Below are 24,016 nucleotides of genomic sequence, written 5' to 3'. Positions count from 1 at the left end.
TTCACTGGATCTTAATTGCCAGTTTTCACTCGCCTGAATCCCTTACTAGACTGATTTATATGAGGCCAGGAGTCATGTCATTCCTTGTTTACCACTGTATACCCAACATGTGAATAGTACCAGGCTCATTATAACTGTTCAATAAATAGTTGTTGGAGGAAAGGAAGAATAGAAGGAAGGGAGGGAGAGGGGAAAGGAAGAAGGCATCCTTAGGGATGCCCTGTTGTTCTTCCCTTATTTAAATTACTTTGAAAAGGTATGATGCGCTTTGTCATCTGCCTAGAGCAGTGCTATACAATAGAACACTGTGATGATGAAAATGTTCTATATCGATATAGTTCAGTATAGTAGTCGCTAGCCACATGGGGCTATTACACACTTGAAATGTGGTCAGTATTGATTTTATTTTAAATTTAAATAGCCCCATGTGGCTAGTGGCTACTGTATTGGAAAGCACAGGCCTAGAGGAACCACTGCCAGTGCCAACCTTTCAGCTACCCTCTGTACAACCCCTCCCTCTCCATTTGTGTGTCCCTGCTGGTTGATATTGTGTTCTCCATTGCAATTTTCCTAGTGTCTTAGGAATTCCTCTGAAGTTCTTTGCTAGGCCAGACAGCAAAAAACAAATAAATGCAGCAAATAGAAGGCCATTCATATTTCTTTTTCAACAGCTTTAACGAAGGGTCATTTCAATCTTGCAAATACTAGTAAGTAATTTCTATGTATATCATCAAGAACTGCATTTTTTCAAAATACTCTCCATAATGGTAAAATAAGAAAATTGTCTCTCAGGCTATTATGCCAAATGCTTCGAAATCAGTTAAAAAAAGCAACTAGAGTTTAATTTGAACATTGCTCTTGATTTCTTTGGTACAGAGAGAAAACAGCAGGCTGTAGAATAGCAGAAGACAGGGAGAGAGGACAGCACGAAGCAGAAAAATGAGTACATATTTGCCTCCTCACGCAAAGCTGAGCAAAAATCATCTTTACAATTATCATTATTAGGGAGCCAGCAGGGTGGACAAAGAGCACTGGGCTGAGAGTCAGAAGGTCTTTCACATTATATAGCTTGCTTAGGCAAGTTACATAACCTCTCCAAACTACAATATATTCTTCTCTAAAAGGGTGGAAATATACCCACTCTCCTTATCTGGTTAGGATTTTGCAAGTTTCAAGTGAAATAATAAACGCAAAAGACATTATGCAACGTTAACTACTCTTGTTTTTGTTAGGTGCCATTGAATTGGTTCCAACTCACAGCAACCCTATAGGACAGAGTAGAACTGCCCCATAGTATTTCCAAGGAGTGGCTTGTGGATTTCAACTTGTTCACGTTTTGGTTAGCAGTCAAGCTCTTAACCACTACGCCACCAAGGCTCTGCCAGCTACTCTTTCCATTACATAAAATCACACAATTTAAAATCTCTTTGACTAGTAATAAAAAATTCATAGCAGAAAACAAACAAGTCCATACTATATACATTGTCTTAACAGACCTACCAGATCATTTACCCATTTCAGTCCATTGAAATTTTCTTGAAAACATTTTTTTTTTTCCTAATCAGTATTTCTTGCAGGAAAGTGTCTATGTTCACACTTGTCCTAGAGCTTGAAAGTGCCATATAGCTTTAAACCAAGGGCCAAATTATGTCTTGGCTGGGTTGGAGGGAAGGGGGAGGTGGTTAGCAGCACAGTGTTGGAAAGCCAAATAGGGCAGTGTCTGCAAAGAGATTATCTTTGGCTCTCTTCTATTTCCTCTGTGAGAGTCTTTTTCAATTTCCACTTTATACTAACCTCGCTTTCAAAGCAGATACCTACTCAGTCTTAAATGTCTGAGTTCAGTTCGTGCACCAAGGGTTCTCCTTAGCCTTGAGAGAGGTCAACCATTCAACAAGCTTTAATTAAGCTTCTAGTACATATGTAACTCTATACTTCCCTCTGTAAAATGGAAGGAAAAGCCCTTAAAAATTTTACACTCTACAGATAGAGCTCATATGCATGTAGATGACACAATGAGATAGTATAGTAGAACATACTGGGAAAAAACAGATTCTACCTGTGCACCAATTTAAGTCCCTCAGAGTTTCTAATAGGCCCCCAGTATATTGTACTTGGTGCCACCCATTATCAATGACATTCCTACTTTGAATAGAAAGAATATTGACAGTGTGTGGATAAAAATACAGATTTGCAAATTTTATTGTCAATTCAGACAAAAACACCAGAAAATGACACCCTACACACGAATTGCACATGGAATATATTCCATGAGGTTAGATCAAACTAAGAGACTGAAATTTTCAGTATATACTTCTAAATTGCTTTTCATAAAGTTTAATTTGTTTTGATGTGGCATATACTGTATTGGAATATTATGAATATTTTCTGATATACTTCCATTATAAGAATGTTGTTGTTGTTAGGGACCATGGATTAAAAATACCATGGCTTGGGGCAGGCACTCCTTAGTCCTCAAAGTGACACCTTTTTTTTTTTTTTTTTTAACACCTTAAAGAGGTCTTTTGCAGCAGATTTGTAGTCCCATTAAATTGACTTAGCATTATTAAAACATCTATACACAGACTATGACCCAAATAAAATATTACCTGTTTCCATGGGTTTGTATTAAAATTGCATCTGACCAATCAACTATGACCCATGTAAACATACACTGTTGCTTGCTGTGATCATTTGTTCATTTACTTATCCATCCATCCATCCATCTATTTATCCATCATGGAATAGGCTTGATATGGAGAAAGAACAAGGTATTTTGAACTAGAAAGGTCTGGGCTTAATTCAGCCTCTACTAATTAATATTAATTATGTCTTTAGGCCTCAATTTCTCACATGTAAAATAGTTATAAAAACACACAATATCTAACCAATAATTTATTGTAGCACCTAATCAATATGTTATGTAACACTATAGAATATAATACTGGTTGCAAGATAGTTCATAAAGTTTCATTTCTAATTATCTAAACTTGATTGAGATGAAGCAAGGTAAAGTAGTTATTAACTACTTATTATCATTATTAAGGAATTCATTCTGAACAATAGTGATATAGTCATATATCCTCCTTTAAGGAAGAGAAACACAAGCCATGTTAACTGTCAGGGCTCAGAAAATGAGTGTTTTGGTTCACCACATACTGTGGATCAGAGGTAATTTTAGACTGCTCAAGCATAATATTGCTATGTAGACATTCTGATTTCTAGTATGCCAAATCATGTCTGCCTAAGTAAATTAAAGTTAAATCTCTATCTTTTCAATAATGACTTGGAGGAAAGAGACCGTTGAGAAGCTAACCTTGAGCAGAAGCTAGGAAGGGGCAGAGCAGCTAGGATGTAGAGTTATTGCAGTGCACGCATTTTTGTTCATCTTGTACTTTGAGATTCCTACACTTCTGTCAGCTTGCATGTTTCTGTGATGTTGGACACTATGCCACCAGTATTCGAATACCAGCAGGGTTACCTATGGCGGACAGGTTTCAGAGGAGCTTCCAGACTAACACAGGCTAGGAAGAAGGACCTGGCAGTCTACTTCTGAAAACAATTAGCCAGTGAAAACCTTATGAATAGTAGAGAAATATTGTCTGATATAGTGCTGGGAAATTAGCCCCTCAGGTTGGAAGGTACTCAAAAAACAGCTGGGGAAAAGCTGCTTCCTCAAGGTAGAGTTGACCTTAATGACACGGATGAAGTCAAGCTTTCAGGACCTTCATTTGCTGATGTGGCATGACTCAAAATGAGAAGAAACAGCTGTTAACATCCATTAATAATAGGAATGAGGAACGTACAAAGTATGACTCTAGGAAAATTGGAAATTGTCAAACATGAAATGGAACACATAAATATTGATATCCTAGTCATTTTTTAGTCATTAGTGAGCTGAAATCGGCTGGTGCTGGCCAATTTGAATCAGACAATCTTATGGTCTACTATGCTGGGAATGGCAATTTGAAGAGGAATGGTGTTGCATTCATCTTCAAAAAGAGCATTTCAAGACCAATCCTGAAGTACAAAGCTGTCAGTGATAGGATAATATCCACACACCTACAAGGAAGACCAGTTAATACAACTTATTATTCAAATTTATGTGCCAACCACTAAGGCCAAAGATGAAGAAACTGAAGATTTTTACCAACTTCTGCAGTCTGAAATTGATCAAACATGCAATCAAGATGCATTGATAGTTACTGGTGATTGGAATGCAAAAGTTGAAAACAAAGAGGAAGGAACGGTAGTTGGAAAATATGGCCTTGGTGAAAGAAATGACGCTGAAGATGGCATGATAGAATTTTGCAAGATCAACGACTTCTTCATTGCAAATTCCTTTTTCCACCAACATAAACAACGACTATGTACATGGACCTCACCAGATGGAATACACAGGAATCAAATCAGCTACATCTGTGGAATGAGACGATGGAAAAGCTCAATATCATCAGTCAGAACAAGGCCAGGGGCCAACTGCAGAACAGACCAACAATTGCTCATATGCAAGTTCAAGCTGAATCTAGAGAAATTTAGAACAAGTCCATGAGAGCCAAAGTACAGCCCTGAGTATATCCCACCTGAATTTAGAGACCATCTCAAGAATAGATTTGATGCATTGGGCACTAACGACTGAAGAACAGATGAGTTGTGGAGTAACGTCAAAGACATCATACATGAAGAAAGCAAGAGGTCATTAAAAAGACAGGGCAGAAGGAAAAGGCCACAATGCATATCAGAAGAGACTCTGAAAACTTGCTCTTGAACATCAAGTAGCTAAAGCAAATGGAAGAAATGATGAAGTAAAAGAACTAAACAGAAGATTTCAAAAGCAGACTTGAGAAGACAAAGTGAAGTATTATAATTATATGTGCAAATACCTGAAGTTAGAAAACCAAAAAGGCGTTCAACTATGTGGATCATAACAAATTATGGATAACGTTGTGAAGAATGGGAATTCCAGAACACTTTTTTTATTGTTTTCATGAAGAACCTGTATATACGTCAAGAGTCAGTCATTCGAAAAGAACAAGGGGATCCTGTGTGGTTTAAATTCTGGAAAAGTGTTCATCAGGGTAGTATCCTTTCGCCATACTTATTCAGTTTGTATGCTGAGCAAATAATCTGAGAAGCTGGACTACGTGAAGAGGAACGGGGCATCAGGATTGGAGGAAAACTCATTAACAACCTGCAATGTGCAGATGACACAGTCTTGCTTGCTGAAAGTGAAGAGGACTTCAAGCACTTACTGATGAAGATCAAAGGCCACAGCCTTCAGTATGGATTAGACTGCAACATAAAGAAAACAAAAATCCTCACAACTGGACCAATAAGCAACATCATGATAAATGGAGAAAAGATTAAAATTGTCAAGGATTTCATTTTACTTAGATCCATAATCAACACTCATGGAAGCAGCAATCAAAAAATCAAATGACACATTGCATTGGCAAATCTGCTGCAAAAGACCTCTTAAAGTGTTAAAAAGCAAAGATGTCTCCTTGAAGACAATGTGCACCTAACCCACGCCATGGTATTTTTTTCAATCGCCTTGTATGCATGTGAAAGCTGGACGATGAAAAAGGAAGACCAAAGAAGAATTGGTGCTTTTGAATTGTGGTGTTTGTGAAGAATAATGAATATATCACGGACTGCCAGAAGAATAAACAAATCTGTCTTGCAAGAACTGCAGCCAGAATGCCCCTTAAGAGTGATCAGCCCCTGGAGAAGGACACCATGCTTGGTAAAGTAGAGGGTGAGTGAAAAAGAGGAAGATCTTCAACAAGGTGGACTGACACAGTGGCTGCAGTAATGGGCTCAAGTGTAACAAGGATTGTGAAGATGGGGCAGGACCAGGCAGTGTTTCATTCTGTTATACATAGGGTCTCTATGAGTTGGAACTGACTCGATGGCACCTAATGATGACAACAACAACCACAACATACTTTGAGAAACAACTTGACCCATCTAGGCTTCTCCTTTGAGAAGAAGCAAAATAATGAAAAAAATCAGGGCTCAGCAACAACTGGGTCTTGCTCCAAAAGGAGTCATTAGCACCAGCTCTGTGCTCAGCTCTGCCCACCCTAAGGAATACAGCCATATAGCAATATGCCATTTCTACCTTTTTATTTTTGTCTAGAACCTAGGTAAACAGACGTTTTTAATACACATTTAATTCAGTCAAAACGTGCAGAGGGCGAAGGAGAATTTATATTGGCATATATAAATGGCTGAGGTTAAGCTCAGGAATCATTTTGAAAAAACAAAACAAAGTGCCTAGCACAATGACGATGCACAGTAAGAACACAATAATTAATTGCTCGCCCGAAACACTGAATGAACCCCTACTACATGTCATGTACCATCCGCCCTTGGCCAAAAAAGCTAGGCCCTTGCTCTCGACAGGACCTACAATTCAGCACTGGAGGACTTCCTTCAAAAACATAAATAACATGAGTATGGTGCATGTGAATAATAAAGGCACAGCAGACTGTGGACACCAATAGAAGTGAGGAACTCACTCAGTTGACAGGGCAGGAAGTCTTCACTTACAAGAGCATGGTTTTCCTGGGGTGTGATGAATGTGAAGGAACACAAAGACAAGGTGTTTATGAGACTTTAGTTCATTTCAGTCTTGTACTTGAACCTGAAATACTGTCCAGGTCTCAGGATTGCTCCCTATTGCAGAGCAGAGTTTGACAAGTGTTGGCTTTGCCACCCTCCAAGCTGTTCCCATTCATTCATTTGTTCTTTCAGCAAATATTTAAAGGGTACAATGATGTGCCAGGCACCCTGCAAACAGAATTAATAATAAAACAGGCATTAATTCTATTCTCCTGGAGCTTATGGTAAATAAGAACAAGTAAACAAATAATTTAATAATTGGAAACACCAAAAAACAATAAACATGCTTTCACAAATAGTGATACAGCATATGGAGGAAGAGAAAATGGGAGTAGTGACAGAAAAGTAGGATAAGTTTCCTGAGGAGATAATATTGAAATTGAGGCCTGAAGGAGGAGGAGGAATGAGAAAAGTTGGAGGAGAAGTGACAGCAAGAGCATTTCAGAGAGAAGGAAGAACATGTGTTAAGGCCCTGGGGTTGAAAATCTGCATGGCTTGTTCAAACAACTGGAAGGCAGCCAGTGAGGATGAGGCATAGTTTGGCGAGGAGGAGGCAACACAGAACATCCTCACCCCAAGTTTATTTACATTCTTTGGAAAATGTTCTCTATTCGCTCTAGTGAGAGTAATATCAGAGTTACTAAAATAATCTGAACAGTGACATGTGATACCAGACTCAACAGGGACAAAGCAAAACCAGATACCTTACAGTGGTTTGTCTCCACCAGCCCATTTCCTCCACCACTGGGAGTTCTTGGAGAGGCCCTGGGGGCAGGAGATTGCCATTTAGCACTTAGATGTTATCCTTCATCTGGCAAAAATAACAAAGTAACCAGAGCTGTGTCATTTGTTTAGACATTTACTGTGTCAGGTATCCTGCTAACCACTGTACATGCTACCTACATTCTCAGTCCATACCCTTCGCTCTCGGCCAGTGACCACAACACGGGAGCCATAAGATAGTGCCCTCTAAAGGCTTGAGATCTCCTTCAGAATAAAGAAAGTCAAGGTTCTTTCCATTGTTTTCAAAGCACTACATTAACTGCAAGCCTTGGTGGCACAATGGTTGAGTGCTCAGCTGCTAACCCTGTGGTTGGTGGTTCCAGCCATCAACTGCTCCTGGAGAAAAGACCTGTTGATCTGCTCTCATAAAGATTACAGCCTAGGAAACCTTACGGGGCAGTTCTACTCAGTCAGTAGGGTCTCTGTGAGTTGGAATCTACTTCACAGCACACAACAACAGATTAACCTTATCCTCTCCCTCATCTCTGAATACTCTCCTTCATTCTAACAAAGGAGAACTCCCTAGGCGGTCAGTGTCTCAAAGCCTTTGTGTTGGCTTGGCTTGGAAAATGTTTTGCCCAACTTGTCCCTTTCCTCTATCAAATCTTTGCAGGCCTTCTCGGTGAGACCCTCCCCATCCATCCGTCTAAAACTGTACCTCACCTGGTCTTCTCCCCTCTGCCTTATTTTTCTCCATAGCCTGTACACTCTTTCAATGAGCTATAAAATATCCTTCTTTATTTTCCGTAGTTTCTCTTTCCCCTAGACTCTGTGAAGCTCCACGAAGACTGGGTGTTGTCTGTTTTGTTCACTCTGTATCCCTAGCTCCCAGAATAATGCAATAGTGGGTATTCAAAGATATTTGCTGAAAGAATCTCATTTAATTCTCACAAGGCAGCTAAAAGGGATGGTAAGTCAGGTTTTATAAAGTTACAAAAATCATTTAATTGACAAGTTGAAGCTTTATATTGATGAAGGCGATACATCCCCACACAATAAACTCAAATAGTACATTAATGGTTTTTAACAATTTTTTAATCTCATGAAAGAAAAATCAATAACATGATCATTAAAGCTAGTGATTTTCCTTGCTATTCATCATGTATTATTTGTATTGTGACGTTATATCCACTGATTATATTTCAATTAGAAATTCAAAATTATACCATTGAAATAAGAAGTTCTGATGTAACAGCCTGTATTCCCGTGTCCATTCAAAAAAAAAAAAAAAAGATTCTATATGACAGTCAATATTCTTCTTAAAACTGACCTTTCTTGCCTTCTGATGTTATGATACAAATTATACATTTTGATGATTTATACACTCAAAATATGAGGAGAAATTGGTCTCAAAAATATGTTTTATTTTGCTGCCATTTTAAATTGGAAAAAAAAAAAACTTGGAATGCAAAGTTTTTGTTTTTTCTTCTGTTCTTCTGTTTTCTCTAAGAGATAAATGTCAAGGAACGCCAAAGAATGCCAAGGATTGACAGAGTCACCAGGAACGAGGACAGAGCCTTATAGAAGGGATTGATACCGCCAAGACCCTGATTGGGACTCTTAACCTCCAGAAATGTGAGAAAATAAATTTATCTTCTTTAAAGCCACTCCTTTGTGGTATTTCTATTACAGCAACACTAGGAAGCTAAGCCCTCCAGCATTTAAACAATCCAGCATTCAAACATGGGTTGAGCAGGGGGTACCAATGGCCAGTTTGGATTAGACAGAAAAGCAGCAGTCGCCCATGGAAAGGAGCCAGTGAACTTGGAACTGCTGCGATGTGAGCAACAGGTGAGACAGTCTCTCCCCTCACCCCATCACTGGGGGAGGGGAGGCAGTTGGAGAGGGCAGACAATATCCTTCTTTAACCACACTCTTCCTTTCCCCAAGCAGCTCCATCCTCCAGTCTGGCCCATGAAGGGATAAGCGGAAATAGTTTAGTAATAAGATTGGATTACAGAATTCAATGGACTGAACTAAATTTTAAACTGGAATGAGGGGGAGAAAAACATCTTTTCTAGTTGGAGTGGGAAGTTCAGGGTCCAAAAATCGTGCTCTTCACTAGAGTGAGTTGCATGTTAGTGTATATCTGCTGTGAAGCTCCTCAGCCAACCACCTCACACAAATGAAATGAACTGGAGGTGCATGGCACTGGACCTAGTAAATCCTTCTTCTCCCCAAGGTTTTTTGTTTTCAAATTCTTACAATCTGCCTCACACTCATAATTCCACTCTATATTTTTAGTCTCGCCTCTGCAATGAACTGACAGTGTGATCCCGAGGAAGTTACTTAACCTCTCCGAGCCTGCTGCCTCATCTGTAAAATGGGGATAATAATATCAGCTTGCAAGCTACTCCATACTTGAAAATGATACTGTTATTATTACTGTTAACAACAATAGTAATATAAGTAAACCCTACCTTCTAGAACACTAATCTATCACTGTCCCTAATCTATCACACACATGTCCCCGTGCAAGATATCTGCGTGGAAATCACATGCTACCCATCCCCAGAACAGATACCCTGAGGTCCACTTTAAATGTCACCTCCTCTGTGAAGCTGTTACTATTACTTTGGAATCCCCTCATCCTCCTCCCAACACTGCAGAAGTAATTATTTTCCCTGCAGTGCTTTGTTCTGCTTGAAATCTGCTGAAAAGACATTTAGCACATTAGTCTCTCTAGCTCAACAAGGAGTCCTTCAAGGAGTAGAACTATGTTTTGTGCCTAGAATGTAGTACATGCTCAATGTTTGTTACATTGAATTAGATTGCTGACTTCCCTATTCTCACCTGCAAATGAAGGTGTCGGCCTGGGAGATGCTCTATGGCAATTGTGTCAAAATCATCTGGGGAGCTTGTTAAAATGCTGACTCCTAGGCTCTGCCCTCAGTGAGCCTGACTCAGCCGGTCTGGGTAGAGTCAGGGTTTGTTCATAATCACCATCCTCTCTACCATGTGATTAAGATGTAAGTGACCCCCTCGAAATCCCTCTCCAGCTCTGGGATTCTGTGATTACAGGAGCCAGATAGCTCACATCTGAATGTGCCCTTCGCTCATTTCCCAGCCCAACTCTTGAGCACGCTTTGGAAAAAGGGGGGCGGGGGAAAGGAATCGCTCCTTTCCAATGTGTGAACCAATTTTTACTCAGAGTCAATTGCTCATTGTTGAGCATAAGAGTATTTTAACATTCAAATTAGTTCAGTGTTGATGAAGCGTTTCATGAAACTGTATCAGGGCCCACCAACTAGCCTGTTCTCATGCAGATATCAAAAAATGGCCTATCAAGCAACACCAACAGTACTTCTAGTTCAAAACAGTTTTTCAAGAAACTTCAGAATTTGTTCTCTAGCTCCATGGACCTGGGTAAAATTCTGAGACTCACATAGCTGGTTTCTGACGTGCAAATCTTGTATATCAAATCAGGCCGCTTCCTTAGTAATAGTACTGTCCTTCCCCGATATCAAGAAGTATGTTAAAAGCTCTATACTTTTTTTTTTTTTAAATGGGAAATAGCTGCTTTAAGGATGCAATATCAAATACCATCTGTAAAGGACATAGATTAGAATTGTCCCAGGTTTCGATATTACCAGACCATTTCTCATTCTCTGAGTTATCTAGCATCCCCCTAGCCACCAGTCTATGCAGTGAGAGGATAGAGATAAAGCATTAAACCCTCTGGAGAAGATCTTAGACCTATAGTCTCTGAGAAGAAGAGAAAAAGCAAATGAGGCAGGCAGCTGGCAAAGTGGAAGTTCTGTTTTCTCCTTGGTAATGTCCACCAGTCAAGGAAAGAGATTTTTCATATTTACATTCTCTGTACATGACATTGTGGTTAAGTGCTACTGCTGCAAACCAAAAGGTCGGCAATTCAAATCCACAGGCGTTACCGGAATAAGGTTCTTGCCTCTCACTGCTCAAGAATGAGCAGGTAAGGCACGCAGAATTTTCCACATGAGCAAAGCTTTATTGAAGAGGCTTGCAAGCGGAGATGAGGAGGGCCTAAGCAATGCATACCCTCATCTCACAGAACAAAGACGGGCCTGGTTTTTTAAAAGCTTGGGCAGGAAAAGATTCATGTTTATTCATAGGCACAGGCGGGGATATGTTAAATATGGTGGGCGAGCAACAGCTTTCTAAGATGGCTCCTGTTCCAAAGGCCTCTGGGATTCGTAGCAGGACTTATTATGAGGTGTCGCGCCTGTGCAGTCTCTCACTCCCCAGGTTCTATTCCCTGGCTGCTGCTGCAGCCCCTCACTGCCCCTAGTGGAAGTTCGCACAGCGGAAACAGGGGGAATGTTCTGTGCATATCCTTGGGGCTGGTTTTCTCCAGCTGCTTCTGAAAGACAACTTTAAAGAAGTCTGCAGGCTATTTTCTGATACCCTGCCCCGTTGTTCTGGGGAATGGCTTTGTTTCTGTGCCCTGGCCCATTTCTTGTTACTTCGTTTGTAGATTTGGAAGGCCCTCTGTTCCCTGTTTTACAGGTGCTTCTTGGAAACCCTGTGGGGAAGTTCTGCTGCGCTCTATAGGGTCTCTAAGAGTCAGAATCAACTCGATGGCAATGGGTTTTTTTGGTAGGAAAGTGAAGGAGAAAAGAGATCCGGCACACTTCTAATCCTCAGTTGAATTGCTAGTAAACTCTGATTATCCTAGGGAAACCAAACCAAAACAAACCCATTGCCATGGAGTCAATCCAGACTCATAGCGACCCTATAGTACAGGGTAGAACTGCCATATATATAGGGTTTCCAAGGAGTGCCTGGTGGATTCAAACTGCTGAACTTTGGGTTACCAGCCCTAACTCTTAACCACTATGCAGCCAGGGTTTCCTATCCTGGAGAATCCTTGTTGAAAATCTAACATAAGCATACTACTTTAGCAAGTATAATTGGAAAAAATAATGAAATATATCTACATTGATGCCTGTTAAGAATGTTCTGTGCCATGATAAACACTAAATACACTTCTTCCTTTGAACCTATCAATTACCTTTGCTCCTCTGTAAATATCAGAGGATATTTTCTCTTCTGGGCCTGGTGTACTCAGTACTACAGTACTAACCACCAGTGGGTCCCTGGGTGGCTCAGACAGTTTGCGCTCTACTAATAACCTAAAGTTTGGCAGTTTGAACCCACCCAACTTCACCAAGAAAGAAAGGCCTGGCAATCTCCTCCTATAAAGATTACAGCCAAGAAAACCCTAATGAGAAGTTCTACTCTGTAACACATGGGTCACCATGAGTTGCAATTGATAGCAATGAGTTTGGTTTTCTGGGTTTTACCTATGCCAAGCTTGGGTTTCCTGAGCAACAGATCATAGGGCACCCTGAAACACATTGTGTTTGTCCTTAAATGTGTTCTTTTCCTGAAATTCTGTTGCTTTCCCACTTTGATAAGCTGGACAGGTTCATGCTAAAAAATATTGGCCTATATGTGGTACATACGCCACCATTTCCCACTCTTGTACCCATAGCTGATTTCACTATTTTCTCTCTCTTTTTTTTTTCCATTTGAAAACATATCATATATAGCCAAGTATATGGAGTCCCTGGATAGTGCAAAGGATTAATGATCTCAGTTGCTAATCTAAAGATTGGAGGTTTGAGTCCACTCAGACGTGCTTCAGAAGAAAGGCCTAAAGAAATCAACCATTGAAAAACCGTAAGGAGCACCGTTCTACTCTGACACACATGGGGCAATCGTGGGTTGGAGTCGACTTGATGACAACTGATCTATAACATGTATGTATAGTTTAAATAATAATACAAAATAATCGCCAGTTTATGTTCCACCCAGGTTAAGAAAAAGAAATTAATGGTTCCTGAGAGTGCCTCTCTGATCGTGTGCCACATTTCACTGTTCACAGAGAAAACCACTGTGCTGACCTTTGTGATAATGATTTTCTTGGCAATTTTACCACCTGCACGTATATTCTTAAACAATCTAGTTTTACTTTGCCTGTTTTTGACCTTTATACAAATGAAAACATATATTTTCTTTTGAGACTTGCTTCACTTTATCAATATGTTTGTGAAATTCTTTCAGTTGTTACACAAAGCTGCAGTTAATTTATGGCCACCTCTGTATACTATTCCACCAAGTGAATAATAAAGGATTTCTGTATCAATTACATTCTTGATGGGCATTTAGGTTGTTTTCAGCTTGGCTGGTATGAACCATGCTGTTAGGCATGTTTTTTATATCAATGTTATATCTAGTGCCCACTGCAATGGTTTTTCTAAGGTAGATCTCTAAGAGTAGATTTTTCAGACCAGTAAATGTACACATCTACCTCGCTAGTTAATCCCAAACTGTTTTCCAGAGTGGTTACAACACTTATACCCCCATCAGCAGCAGCACAAGAGAGCTCACTTGCCAACCGTCTCCAGGCAAGCCCAGACCTCTCAATCCTTCTCAACACAAAGCACGAAGCCATTAACTGAAATCTCTCAAAGCCAGCATGTTAGGTGAAAACTGTTTGTCATTCCCAAATGTAGAAAGTTTGCTTTGTTTCTCTTTCTTAAAGCTTCAGGCAAGTCTGAAAGAAGTCAGCTCCCTATGTCCAGTTCTTGGAGCCCCACCTTGGCCTCTTTTAGCCTTCCAGAGTCAAAGGCATCCCCTAGGCAAGGGACATGCCCAGGATCCAAACACACTTCCTCAGATTTACCAACCATAAGACTAGAGAAGAACTTAAAAAAAAAAAAATGTAAGAAAAAAGTTTTTAGACAATCCTTCCCATTTTTTTTTTTTTCCCATACCTCAACTGAAATATTTCCTTCTTGTGTTATTTCTTCGTTGCTTCTTTATTGCTGTCAACTCTAATATATCAGTGGGGCAACCGTAGGAGGAAAGAAGTATTTGGAGACAAAAATTCAAACAATTTATTTTCAGCACCAAATTTCCACATTCTGTCAACCTCACATGTTACAGAACATATCAAGGGTGGTTTCCTGCTTTGCAAGTTTCCCAAAGGGGCTCTGAGGAGCAAAGAAACTAGAGAGGAATCATGCTGAATTTCTGTCTCCCAATTATGTGCAAGAAATCCAGTCTTCAGGATTCCTCAGATCCAGACCAACCTAACGATGCAAGTTCAGAAAGCAGGAGCTGCTCTCTCTTTGGTAGCAGAGCAGAGAGGATCTACTCAGATCAGGTCTCATGGCCCATCATATACACTGTTGTCTTCAAGATTAATAAATGAATTGTCTAAACTGTAGCCAACCCACTTAGTGATTATTTGAAAGGGTCCAATCATGTCCTCCTCTAACTCAACGTGTAACTAAGGAAAGTCACTTAACTACACTTATCTCACCTAGTGAACAGGAGTGTGCGACCAGATGATTTCTGAGGTCTCATGTGCCTTCCGTTCCTTAACTGTTACTTTTCCTATCTTGAGCCTGAAGGTTACAGGTCAGATTGACACCCTAATCTAAAATGTGCTCCTTGTTTTTATTGTTGTTGTGAGCTGTGGAGTCAAAGCCGACTCATAGTAACCCTATACCCCATTGCCTTCGAGTCAATTCTGACTTATAGCGACCCTAAAGGACAGAGTAGAAGTGCCCCATAGGGTTTCCAAGGAGCGCCTGATGGATTTGAACTGCCAACCTTTTGGTTAGCAGCCATAGCTCTTAACCACTATGCCACCAAGGTTTGGCACCTGCATAACTGAACTACAACAAATGGTTTCAGAAACCATTATAGATGACCTACATATAGGGTTACTAGTAGTTGTTTCTGAAAGCATTTGCTGTAGTTCAGTTATGCAAGTGCCAGCTTAACCTCAGAAGACAATTGTAACCAAGCAAATGGATTAATAAAGCATGATTACTGCTGGTTTCTTTAATCAGCTGTCAGTCCCTGCTTAGCAGCTTTGAGATGAGAAAGGGTTGTGGCAGGTACTATTGATTGGCTTCAACAGTTCTTGCCTCTTCCTCCTTGTCAATAGAAATTCATTTGAGGGGTTCTGTGATGTGCCCCTTTGGAATCACAGTAATTCAATTTTCCTTCATGATTTCATCTACAGGTAGGCATATGGCCCCATCCTAGGTAATGAAACATTAGGAGAAGACTGCTGGGGACTTGCGGAAATAGTCTTTCTTACAGATAAAAGAAATACAAGAGGAAAAGGCCTTATCCTGCCACCATTTCCTTCCTGCTTTATATTTTCTCCTGTGACAAAAGTTGCTCCAGCCATTTAGCAACATGAGGGAAAGCATCACTGAAATGTTGAAAATCACAAACGAGAGTAAGAGAATTCAAAGACACCACTGAGCAGCTGAACTGTAACAGAAAACTCCATTTCGAATTCTCTTAAAAATTAAGGGCACTTATTATCTCATTAAGTACAGAGGAATAAGAGGGCCCCAGGTAGGTTTTGATCAGAGACTCAACAATGTCACCAAGGACCCAGGTTCTTTGCTTTCCTATGGTCTCCCACCTTCTATGTTGACTTCATCCTATGACCGGTTGCTTTTGTGGTCACAAGGTGTCTCCAGCATTTCCAGAAGTCACATTCAGATGACAATATCAAACCAGAGGCAGAAAGAGTACTTCCCCTCACTTATTTTAGGAAGGAGGAAACTCCCTCAGGAGCCCCATGGCAGACTTCAAACCAAAACTGGCAATGAGAATAAGAACTCCCAAGAGCAGTTCTCAATGTGTGGTGGGAGGGTGTTTGGGGGAGCCCTGTGGCCCTTTGGAGTTCTGGTGGAGCAGTGGTTAAGGGTTTGGCTGCTAACCAAAAGGTCGGCAGTTCAAATCCACCAGCTGCTCCTTGGAAACCCTATGGGACAGTTCTACTCTGTCCTATGTGGTCGCTATGAGTTGGAATTGACTGGACAGCAATGGGTTCAGTTTCATTTTGGTTCCATGACCTTTTGGGGGTATCCATGAGGTCTAAGCAATTTTAATAATGACACTAAGATGTTATTTTGCTTTTTTTATTCTGTTGTCATTTTCACTTGTGGTGTGAAAACACCTGTGTGTAAAATTACTGCACCTTAGCATGACTCAAAGTCCCCATAATGTTCTAGTACACATTGTATTCTTTATCACCATGGACTCACCCTAAAAATCAATACCTATCACTCTTACACTGTCCCATAGGGTCGCTATGAGTTGGAATCAACTCAAGGGCATACAACATCACTCAAGAATGCCTTTGATGAAGCTACAAAAGTTAGTTATTTACTAAATCTTTACCCTGGAGTCCCCATCTTTTTAAAAGTCCTGTGTAATGGAATTGGAAGTCCATATAAAGCATTTATGCTGCATGCAAAGTATAATGGTTGTCTCAAGAAAAAAACATGTCAGCAATTGTTTGAGTTGCAAGCTGAATTAGTTGCTTTTTTATGAAATACCATTTTTATTTAATGAAATAAAAATAATGATCAAAAAAGCTGTGGTTATTGATGCTTGAGTTTTTGACAGACATTTTCTTGGAAATGAATGAAGTGAGCTTGCCTCTTCAAAAAAAAAACTGACTATATTTGCTGCCAATGATAAAATTTAAGCTTTCAGGAAAAAGCACTAGAATTCTGGAAAACTTGTTTCTGCCACCATGAGTTTGGAGCCTTCCCAATACTTAAAGACTTTTCTCATTAGATCATTAGCGATACTAAGGAATGTAATTTTGTGATATTTTGGAAGATATTTGAGGAAGATCTGTATAACTCAGGGAACAAATATTCTCCAAATAACTAGTTTATAAGGTTACAAAGTCATGCATGATTAAAACAGCCATTCACAGTCTGCTTCTGGAAGGTCACAGCCATGAAAACCCTATAGGGTGCAGGTTCTGCTCTGCACCCATGGGACCTCCATGAGTCAAAATCAGCTTCATAGTGACTGGCTGAATGCAATATGGGATCCTATTTCAATTTTTATCAATTGTCTGGTGATCCTTGTGTTTCTGTTCATGTTTAGGAATGAGGGATTAAGAAGTGGCCTGGGACCCCCAGACCTTCTGTTAGCCCAGGACAGGAACCATTCCCAGAGCCAACTCTTCAAACAGGGATTGGACTGGATGATGGGATAGAAAAAGATGTGGGTGAAGAATGAGCTTCTTGGATCAAGTAGACACTTGAGACTACACTGGCATCTCCTATCTGGAGGGGAGATGAGAGGGCAGAGGGGGTCAGAAACTGGCAGAATGGACACAAAAAGAGAGAATGGAGGGAAGAAGAGTGCTGTCTCATTAGGGGGAGAACAATTAGGAGTATATAGCAAGGTTTATATAAATTTTTGTATGAGAGACTGCCTTGATTTGTAAACTTTCATCTAAAGCACAACAACAACAAAAAAAAAGCCATTCATTGTGTCAGATAGGTCAATGAATTATAACAGATGAAAATTCATTTGACATGGTTTCATATTCCACCACTAACCTTTGAGAAACTACCACTTGTCATTTCAGTGTAATATCAGAAAAGAATATCAACTATTGTCTGAAAAGGTTATTAAAATCTTTCTCCCTTTTCCATATCTGTGAGACGACAGATTTTCTTCATATATTTTAATGAAACAACATATCCTAACAGACCAAATGCAGAAGCTGATATGAGAATCCAGCTGTCTTCTAACAAATCAATTGAGATTTGCAAAAATGTAAAACAATTCCATTCTTACCACTCATTTTGTATGTTTTGAAGGATATAGCCCTTTTAATTAGAAGTGTTATTCATGTAAACATATAATCAATTTGTTTTTATTTTAAAATAAATTTATAAATAAATATTTAAAATATTAATCGGTATTAATTTCTAATAGGGTAAATATTGATAGACGTACACCCTTTGGGGCCCTCAATTTTTAAGAGTGTAAAGAGGTCCTGAAATGGAAGAATTTGAGAACTGATGGCTAAGACTAATCAAGACCTATTCACTGAAACCAGGAATGTCATCAGATTTCCTAGAAGCACATGGGCCTGTGGTTTAGAGGAGGATATCTGAATAAATCACCACCTCTTTGTCAGTCTGTCATACTGTGGTGGCTTACATGTTGCTATGATGCCACCAGTATTTCAAATAGTAGCAGGGTCACCAATGGTGGACATATTTCAGCAGAGCTTCCAGACTAAGACAGACTGTTGAGGAAGACCTGACAAGCTACTCATACAAATAATCATGAAAATGGTGCAGGACAGGGCAACATTTTATTCTGTTTAAAGGGGTCACCATGAGTCAGAGCCAACTCAATGGCAAGTAACAACAACAATAACCTTAATAAGTGTAAAGTTCTGCTAGCAAAGAAGGAAATATCTAATACAATTATAGCAGAAATGTCTGCCTCCTTCCAACACATTCTGCACAAGGCTGGCTGCCCCTTGATTAATTAATAGGAATGGCTTGGTAACATGGTAGCTCTCAAGCTCTCTGATTTCCATGCTCTGCATTTGTGCCCTCCCATATCCTACCCCTGCTTCACTATTCTCTAGGCCCTGATTAGTCCCTCTACCTTTCCTGGCTCTGCAGTCTGATTTGTTGAGAAAACATGGGATGCAGTGAGTAACAGGTTGAGTTCCTTTTACAAGATTGGGGGTTAGACCTCATCGGACCACAATCACAGATGATGTTTCTTGGTTTCAGTGCACTAGAGGAGAGAAGTGTGGGAATAAGGAACTGAGAAACTTCAGAAACACACTCACCTTCAGACAGTGGTGGCTTTAAAATTTCTACATTACAGGAGCTTAGGGATAGTAACCTGGTTGAAAAGGTGAATCTATGGGACTTGTTTTGAAGCTGCATTTGCATAGCAAACATGCAGTTGTTGCCTTTAATCCATGCTGCATATTACAGAAAAGTAAAACTTTGGTAAAGATTCTTTTATTCACACATTACTTCAAACTGAGAAAATGACAACTGCTGATCTCAAATAATAAACCTTCAAGAAGTGACCTGGGAGTGGGCAGTTGATGGAGATTTGTGAACAGGTAAGATAAAAAGGGACTCACCCCTATTTCTAATATGGCTGTGTGATGCCACCTCTGCCTGGAAAAAGATAAGGAGGGAAAGCAAGGAAAGAAAACAAGGCACAAAATTCATTGCTAAGTCAGTAGTGCTAAGTAAATAATAACATTCAGAGTAACACGGGGTGGGGTAATCAATTTCTGCTCTCTTTTGTGCTTAAGCAATAGATAGTGTGGCAGATGCAAGGGGAGGACAAAGGACCTTTGGCTGGGGGCCTAGATGAAAGGAAATCTATGGCTGCTTCCAAGATTCAGCACGTGTAATAAAGTCCTAGCAAATGTTAAGATACTGATCACCAAGTAAAAGCACTCGTAAGACTATATGTTCGCTTGAGAAAAGGACTAAGCAACAGAATTTGGGGCAAGAGAAGATACCTTACAGTCTAAATTTGCTCAGGAGTTATCAGTGTCAATATAAAGTCTCCCCCACATAATACTTAATACATATATTATATAATTCTTTTAATTAACCTATCCAATATACCAATGTGCTAAGAGCGCTTGTCCCAAGAGTACCCTGGGCAGCCATTGGAGAATGGTATGTCATCCAACAATATTCTGTGAAATTAATTATCTGGAGAAACTCATTATAATTTTCATGGGTAGTTGAACTACTTAAAAACGTAACAGCAATTATTCCTAGTGTTTGTGCAACATTTAACTCTTAACTGTTGTTGTTAGTTGCTGTTCAGTCAATACTGGCTCATCATGACCCCATGTGTGCAGAGTAAAACTACCCTATAGGATTTTCAAGACCATGACTTTTTGGAAGCACATTGCCAGGTCTTTCTTCCCAGGCACCTCTGGGTGGGTTCAAACCGCCAACTTTCAGCTAGTAGTTAAGCACTTAACCATTTGCGCCACCCATGGACTTAACTCTTTGTAAAGCATCCTTATTCTCCATCATCCTCCTAGCTGCTAGCACAGTACCTGGCATGATCTCAATTTATACTAAAAACAAACCTATGAGATATACATCATTTCTATCTGACATACAGGGAAATTGAGGCTTATAGAGTTTCAAACAATTTTCCCAAAATCAATGGACAGGCACATAATCTGAACACAAGTATTATAAATTCCGGTTTCATGCTTTCCATGACACCTCAGCCACCTGCTGTTTACGAACTTGCTCTGCTACATTCGGAAATGCGAATCTAGCTTCCAAAGTCATCCAACTTGCTCACTTCATAATACACATGCTTTGATATCGAGCTGCTGTCTCCTCTGCCGTCATCTACCACTTTGTTATGCCTGTCTGGCAGCACTTATCACTTATGTCTTGCAGTATGGTGTTTGCATAACATGTTTTATCTCCCTTTGTAAACTCCTTGAGAGAGGATAAGAACTAGCCTCATTTATCTTTGTTTTCTCTACGAAACCCAGATCAATGCTTGCCTGGCCTATGGAAGGGACTTAGCAAATACTTGTCCCTGGTTGACGGAGTGCTCAAATTACTGCTGTGAGTGCTGACTGATTCCAAAAGAAACCACGACAAATCAATTCTCCTGTGGCGTTGCCTCTTTCAACTGAACCCTCCCAGCATGGATTTGATCCTATACAAGATGCCTGAATTCAGCCAGGTCAGCCAAAGTTTTGGCCAGTTGGGGTCACTGGGGCCATTCTTGAGGGACAATGAGATGTCCCACCCAGATCTCTCTCCAGTGAAGGATTTGATGCCCCAACTGCTGGAAGGGCTGATAGCAAAGCGCTAGCTTTGGTCCCTTCAGGGCTTGCCTCAGTTGTACTCCCTTGTTTTGTAGAAATCTCTCCAAGTAAACTGGTATGAATTCATCTTGTTGCATAATATTCCACCAAATAAATGTACTACATCTTAACCAAATATTTAACCTCTCTTTTTTATGGACATTATTGTCGTTCCTAGGTTTTTTGTTACTTCAGTTATGTATAACATCCTTGTACATAATCCTTCAGCACGAGTGATTTCATTTCTAAGAGATTCCCGAAGTGGGTGTGCTGTGGCAAAAGTTATGCAACATAGATATACCTAGGGATAATAGCAAGTTTCTTTCTAAAAAATAGATAATCACGGTTCTCGTTTCCTTAAGCAATACTTAAGTATATGCCTTTCCTTGCAATCTCGGGGTAGATATTACCACTTTTTAAAGCATTTGCCAATCTGGTGATTATGAATTCATATCATACATTAATTTGCATTTTCCTGAGCACCGAAAAGGTAGAGCAGATTTCCGTACATTTATTGGCTATTGGATTTACAAGTTCTGGTCCTTCCCACATTTTTCTAATTTGGCCCAGATCTCTACTTAGAAATTGCTTATTACTAGCTTTGTCAATATTTAAAAATTTAAGCAGGAGGATATCTCTGAGTTGGACAATGACTAGCATTCAGAGTAAGGAAGTACAAGTTGGGGATGTTGCTATATTGGGGGGATAATTAGGAGGGTAGATAAGCGGCAACTAGCGAAGAAACAAATCACCGCTGAGCTCCTGCTTTGTCCAAGGTACTTTACCCACATTAAATTATCAGTTTATTTTCTCAACATCTATGAAAAGCTGGTATTACCCATTTTTATATAAGATCATCCTGAAGCTCAGAGTTCCTCAGATACCTCCCTGGGTCACCCAGCTCCCAATTCATAGCTGGATCTCTGTGCGCCAGAGCCCCACACTGCCTCCCAGCATATTTGCAATTTTACAAGAACGTATTAGCACCCACTCCATGTAAGACACAGATCCTGCATGAGCTTCTTGTGCTCCCTTTACACAGATTAGTAGAGTGAGTCCAGAGGCGTAATAAGTGTGGTAACCCAACCCACCAAACCCACTCCCGTCGAGTCGATTCCAACTCACAGCGATCCCATAGGATTTCCAAGGCTGCAAATCTCCATGGAAACAGACTGCCACGCCTTTCTCCCATGGAGGGGCTGGTGGTTTCCAGCTTTAACCACTGCACCAACAGGGCTCCTTAAGGGTGGTAAGAGCCAGGGCAAAAGAGATAGTCCACTACTTCATTGGGTTGGAGGGATATGGAAAAAAATTTGTCTGCCTAAAAATATCTATTGCATCTGACTGTCACGATTTCAGAAACTCCATCATTGAACTGGGCCTTTCTCAGGAAACTATTACACTGTCAGAGCTCTGCTCTGAAGAACAATAACATAGGAGTTGGTGTTTTAAGTACTCATTTTTGTAAGTTCAGTCTCTCCTAGGCCCAGATGTGTCATCCTTCTTCTGGCTTGTGCCACCTCGTGATCACTTATTCAACAAACCTGGCAAGATTAAAAGTGATTGAACAGCAATAATAATGGTAGCAATAACAGTGATTATGATATGTATAATTATAGTAGCAGCCACGTGTAAACTACTAGTCACGCCTAAACTACTCACACTCGATTTTACTAGTAATGATTGTTATAGCAATGCTTCAGTGTGCCAGGCTCTTTCCTATGTGCCTTTACGAACACTGTCTTATTTAAGAGTAGATAAAGTCCATGCATTCCTCATACTAAACACTAGGTGACTGTTGTCGTTAGGTGCCATCGAGTCAATTCCGACTCAAAGCAACCCTATCTGATAGAGTACAATTGTCATATAGGGTTTTCTTGGCTGTAATTCTTATGAAAGCAGATCACTAGGTCTTTTTCCTGTGCAGCTGTTGAGTGAATTTGAACAGCCATACTTTCGGTTAGCAGCCAAGCACTTAGCCATTGCACCGCCAGAGCTCCTTAAACACAAGGTAAAGGAGGACATATCTACCGTGTTTAAATTATCCTCTGTTCTGTCTACCCGAGGCTTTCACTTCTCATGCTTTCTGTCTGCCCTGCCCTGCAGGTCACTGTTGGTATAGCAGTGGCTGGTCCCCACTTCTCAGCCACTCAAGAGAGACATTGACCCTTGAGAAGTACCTGCTGTAAGTAGGTTGATTGCATATGTTAACTTGGAAAACCTCATGTTCTTTTCATCTGTGTCTGTACCACAGGGAGGCTATGAAATGAAAAGTACTTGGCATCAGCTCCCAGCACTTGCATTAGGAAATGACTGTCTGGTTACTTAGAAGTCCATCTGTTCCTGCTGGGTGTTGCCACACTTGGAGGTCTAAGCCCAGTAAGTTGTACCCAGCCATTGCCGAAGGACCCAGATTCACAATGGCAAAGGCGATTAGGTTTCCATGTAGGAAACAGGCTGCAGGAATAGATGGCTTTCTGGAGCTCTGAGTTTTCATCCAGACGACACATGGTACACTGAAAAGTGAAGACACACAAAGTACAAAGAACTGCTTTTTAACAGCTCATATATTTCTACACTGCCGTGCAGTTGTAGGTCTTAACACTCTGCTCTTAGAGATTGAAGATGGAAATTGGGGCTTTTAATGGAACAATTAGTGGTATAAATCTTTCACTAGCATGTCTTCCTGAACTGAGGAAAACACAGGACAGCAGTCTGGGGCTTCTTTGCTGGGCAGGGCAGACTGTGCCTACGCATGATTTTGCCCATGGGTGAACCACTCATCTTGGGAGACAGTGGAAATGAGCCAAGAACTCTGGGCTAGGGATTCTTCTGGCTCTTGGCCCCAGTGATTTTCTGCCTGGTGTTCACTTAGTCACCTCATTTTTCTGGAAGCTTGAAGTCACAAATACACTGTAAATCTCTGTTAACTTTTTTAAT

The sequence above is a fragment of the Loxodonta africana genome, chromosome 16 (genome assembly GCF_030014295.1).
Source record: "Loxodonta africana isolate mLoxAfr1 chromosome 16, mLoxAfr1.hap2, whole genome shotgun sequence".
Lineage (NCBI taxonomy): Eukaryota > Metazoa > Chordata > Mammalia > Proboscidea > Elephantidae > Loxodonta > Loxodonta africana.
The sequence above is the reverse complement of the archived record's forward strand: the minus strand, read 5'-3'. Positions refer to the sequence as shown.